Consider the following 5559-nt stretch of genomic DNA (forward strand, 5'->3'; position numbering starts at 1 on the left):
AAAAAAAAAAAAAAAAAAAAACCTACACACAAATATTGAAAGCTGCTTTATTGATACTTGCCAAAAGTTGGAAGCAACCAAAGTGTCCTTCAATAGGTGAAGGGATGAACAAACTCTGGTACATTCATACAATGGAATATTATTCAGCAATAAAGAGAAATGAGCTATCAAAACAAGGAAAGACATGGAAAAATATCAAAAGTATACTGCTAAGTGAAAAGCCAGCCTGAAAAGGCTACATGCTGTATGACTCCAATGATAGGACATTCTGGAATAGGCAAAACTATGGAGACAATAAAAAGATTCGTGGTTGCCAGAATTTGATGGGGAGGGAGGGATGAATGGGCAGAGGGTGGGAGATTTTCGGGGCCGTGAAACTATTCCGTATAACATTATAGTGGTGGTTACATACCATAGTATATTTGTCAAAGCCCATAGACCGTACAACATGAAGAGTAAAACCTAATCTCATTATTGGCTCATCAACTGTAACAAATGTACTACACAAATATACCATGTGATTCATAGGGGAGATTTACTGGAGGGAGAGGCCTATATGGGAACTCTCTGTACTTTCCCATTAATTTTTCTGTAAACCTGAAACTTCTCTAAAAAACGTTTTCTGAAAACCCATGTTCAAAGAACGCAAGTGACCCTGTGTCTAATAAGCTCACCATATACCTCACTTCTGATCTGCCTTCCCGTATCTCTCTTCCCTTAAGAACTCTCACTCTTAGTCAAGGAGGGAGTGGCGGAGGACAGAGTGGATGTTGAGTATGACATCAGGCAAAACAAGTTGTTCTAGATCCTGGCTTGCTTTCCCCTTCACTCAAACATTCATTCTATAGACATCGCGCTTCTATTCTGGGCTAACCTCTCTGCTGGGCACACAGGCTATAACTGGCAACAAGTTACAATCCCTTCCCAAGAAGCATTCACAAGGTAAGGGAGAAACTGACAAGTAAACGGTCAATGACAGTTCATTATGCCAAGTGTCATGTGGGCAAATTCAGAGGACGATGAGAATGCAGAGAAGTATCTAACCCAGCCCAGGTTTTGGTCAAGTAAGATTTCCTGGAGGATGTGACATTGCAGTCAAGCCCCCAAAACTATGAGCAGCAGTTCAGAGGCAATGGGAGGCCAGGCACCATGGCTCACACCTGTAATTCCAGCACTTTGGGAGGCAAAGGCGGGTAGATCACTTGAGGTCAGCAGTTTGAGACCTGGGCAACATGGCCAAACCCGTCTCCACTAAAAATACAAAAAACAATTAGCCGGGCATGGTGGTGGTGGGCAACTGTAATCCCAGCTACTCGGGAGGCTGAAGCAGGAGAATCACTTGAACCCAGGAGGCGAAAGTTGCAGTGAGCTTAGATGGCACCACCGCACACCAGCCTCGGCGACAGAGTGAGACTTTGTCTTAAAAACAACAAACAAACGAAAAAAGCCAATGAGAAACCTCTTGGACTTGATCAGAGGTTCAGAAGCAAAAAAGACAACAGCCCATGGGGAAGCTGCAAGCAGGTCATTAACAAAGTGCGCATGCATGTGTGTGGGGGCGAGGGGTAGATGACAGAGGGGAGAAATGGGCTGGAGGGACAGGTAGAGCCAGGTCAGACCTGAGCCTTGATGTTCTCAGAAACAATGCTTAGGCAGCCCAGACAGACCTGGTAATGCCAGCTCCCTGGAGTGTGTGCCTAAGGCAGAGGACCCATCCTGGGGGAGACTCCCCAAGTCTCTTTTGAACATACTTGGTAGAAGAAGCTATCCTATAATTACTGTGTTGATAATTAGAGGCACCTCCATAGCCTCTTTCTTTCTTTCTTTTTTTTTTTTTTTGAGACGGAGTCTCGCTCTGTCGCCCGGGCTGGAGTGCAGTGGCCGGATCTCAGCTCACTGAAAGCTCCGCCTCCCGGGTTTACGCCATTCTCCTGCCTCAGCCTCTGGAGTAGCTGGGACTACAGGCGCCCGCCACCTCCCCTGGCTAATGTTTTGTATTTTTAGTAGAGACGGGGTTTCACCGTGTTAGCCAGGATGGTCTCGATTTCCTGACCTCGTGATCCGCCCGTCTTGGCCTCCCAAAGTGCTGGGATTACAGGCTTGAGACACCGCGCCCGGCCTCTTTCTTTTTGTTTTTTTGAGACAGAGTCTCGCTCAGTCGCTCAGGCTGCAGTACAATGGCATGATCTCGGCTCACCGCAACCTCCGCCTCCCAGGTTCAAGCGATTCTCCTGCCTCGGCCTCCCGAGCAGCTGAGATTACAGGCATGTGCCACTACCACTCAGCTAATTTTTGTATTTTTAGTAGGGACGGGGTTTCTCCATGTGGCCAGGCTGGTCTTGAACTCCTGACCTCAGGTGATCTGGCCGCCTAGGCCTCCCAAAGTGCTGGGATTACAGGCGTGAGCCACCGCACCAAGCCTCTATGGCTTCTTTTAACAAACACTGCACACGTTGTAGCGCTCTCACCTGCAGTGGGGTGCAGAGAGACAAAGCACCCCTCCTGGGGGGAGCCTAATGTCTGAGTCTCTTGCCAAGCACACCTGCCTGGCTGAGGCCCAGTGGTGCCACAGATACAACTGGGAGTTTGAGACCAGCCTGGCCAACATGGTGAAACCCCGTCTCTACTAAAAATACAAAAAGTAGCAGGGCATGGTGATGGGTGCCTATAATCCCAGCTACTTGGGAGGCTGAGGCAGTAGAATGGCTTCAACCCGGGAGGTGGAGGTTTCAGTGAACTGAGATTACGCCACTGCATTCCAACCCATATGACAGAGCAAGCCTCTGTCTCAAAATAAAATGCAAATTTAAAAAAATTTAAAAGTCTCTCCCCAGATGCCATAGTCTGGGCAGCTCACAGCCAAGCCACAGGCTTCAATTTATTCCAACCTTGCCCTCTGGGGCGACTTCAAACCTGTAGAGATGTTGACTAGGATCTGGAGGTGCCATCTACTAAGGCAACCTTAGCCTGAGATGCTCAAGCCATTAGTCTCTGGGCCCACACTTCATCTTCCTGGGACCAGGTACACGGTATTTCCATGGCCTGAACACCATCCCGGCCCTGGCAAGTGCTTGTGGGTTCTTATAGGGTCTGTAGCCACACTTCCTCAAGAAACACTTCGGAGGTCTCTGGTTCAGACAGAGAGAAGAAAACCTCTCCTCATTCACTGTACCTTCATCAAACCCCTTCTCCCTCCTTTCTTCCACCAGATTTTTTCCCACTGAAAAGAATGGCCCCTTTGCTTCTGGGAAGGCCTCGACTTTCCTACTCCAGCAGCTCCTGTTTCATTCATCCAACACCAACTTTCCACTTGGCTTTGACTTCTGTGACTCACTGGGAACCAAAGCCCAAGTGAATCGCCCAGAGGCTCAGCGTGGCATTTTTATTTCAAAAGTGACATGTCTGATCTGTTTTGTTCTTAGCTCTCCAAAGAAAAAGCTTCTGCATCACCCAAAGCCACTTCCTACGGCTTCTGGCCTTTTCCATGGGACCTAAAGCCTCACTCTGTGCCCCTTCGAGACTCAGAATGACTGTGTCATGTTCAAGGACACAGTTGGCTTTCTGTAAAATCACTTGGCAACGTTGTAAGAGCTAAATGAATGTCAAGAATTTAGCTCTGGCTGGGCGTGGTGGCTCATGTCTGTAATCCCAGCACTTTGGGAGGCTGAGGTGGGCGGATCATTTGAGGCCAGGGGTTCGAGATCAGTTTAGCCAACAGGGTGAAACTCCATCTCTACTAAAAATAAAAAATTAGTTAGATGTGGTAGTGCACGCTTATAATCCCTGCTACTCGGGAGGCTGAGGCAAGAGAATCGCTTGAACCTGGGAGGCAGAGGTTGCAGTGAGCGGAGATCACCACTGCACTCCAGCCTGAGTGACAGAGCAAGACTCTGTCTCAAAAACAAACAAACAAAAACATTAATTAAATTTAAAAAAATTTTAAAAAGAATTTAGCCCCTTTGTCTTCTCATCTCCCCCTTAATATCCCTACATCTGGTGGGTATATGGCTGGACAGGTCTTTGCAGGCCGGTGTCTTCCTGTGAATAGCGAGAATAAGGGTCCTTGATGATCTCATATTTTCTTGTTGCCCTGCCTCAAACCCTCCCCTGGACCTTGATCTTTTTTTTTTTATTGAGACGGAGTCTCACTCTGTCGCCAGGTTGGAGTGTAGTGGCGCGATATTGGCTCACTGCAACCTCTACTCCCCGGTTCAAGCAATTCTACTGCCTCAGGTCTCCCAAGTAGCTGGGACTATAGCCATGGGCCACCATGCCCAGCTAATGTTTGTATTTTTAGTAGAGACAGGGTTTCACCATGTTGGCCAGGATAGTCACGATCTCTTGACCTCATGATCCACCCTCCTTGGCCTCCCAAATTGCTGGGATTACAGGCGTGAGCCAACGAGCCCAGCCTGGACCTGATCTTACCAGTGAGCCTTTTCCCAGGGCTCTCTGACAGAGCTTTGGAGGAAACACTTGGAACCTAACTGGTCCTGGCACCTGGCAGTGGGGGAATAAGGAAGGAGCGCTTGCTTCTGAAGGGAAAGTGTACTTGGCTTTCTCTTTAAAGGGTTTCCCTTGGGGAACAAGCAAGTAGCAGATGTATGGGCAATGGCCAGCTGATCCATTTGGAGATAGATTCAGGGTGTGGTGTTCCCTGTATGCCTGGGCAGGCCCTGGGAAACTGGAGCAGAGCTCAATTCTGGCCTAAAGTTGGGCAAGCTGCAGAGAAGCTTGAGTACGTTGGTTTCAGGTGTGTGAGTTTTGCCTTCTGCAGAGAAACTGGGGGCTGAAGGGTGGGGGTGGAGGGGTGTCCAGGAGGGTTAGTGTTATCTGTTGCCCAGGCATGTTTCTAGATTCTGAAGCTGCACTGGTTAATCACTTTTATTCACAAACACAGTAACTGGCAGGGAGGCTTAGCTGGACCCTCAAAGTCTGGCCTCAGTGCATCTCTTCAGTATCTTCTCTCAACACTCCAGCACAAATCACCCATTCGACTCTTGGATTCAAGCTCACCTTGAATTGGGCCTTACTTCACGCCATTCTATCTTCCTAGAATGCCTTTTGTTTCTTTCTTTTTTTTGTTTTTCTTTTGAGACAGAGTCTCGCTCTGTCGCCCAGGCTGTAGTGCAGTGGCATGATCTCGGCTCACTGCAAGCTCCGCCTCCCGGGTTCAAGCCATTTTCCTGCCTCAGCCTCCCGAGTAGCTGGAATTACAGGCGCCGACCACCACGCCTGGCTAATTTTTTGTATTTTTAGTAGAGACTGGGTTCACTGTGTTAACCAGAATGGTCTCGATCTCCTGACCTCATGATCCGCCCGCCTTGGTCTCCCAAAGTGCTGGGATTACAGGTGTGAGCCCCTGCGCCCGGCCCAAAGAAGGCCTTTTCTTTGATAAGCCTCTCACCCTTTCAGAGGGCTTCACCGCTCCTGGGGAAGCATTCCCCAGTACCTGGGGCCTCAATTAATTTCTCCCTCCAAGTCTCAGATTCACGCTGTTGGTCTCTGGTCTAGCTCTACTGTGATTACTTCTGTGCCTGCTTCCAGTCCTCCAAATGG

This window comes from Colobus angolensis, unplaced genomic scaffold (genome assembly GCF_000951035.1).
Source record: "Colobus angolensis palliatus isolate OR3802 unplaced genomic scaffold, Cang.pa_1.0 Scaffold28, whole genome shotgun sequence".
NCBI classification, from domain to species: Eukaryota; Metazoa; Chordata; class Mammalia; order Primates; family Cercopithecidae; genus Colobus; species Colobus angolensis.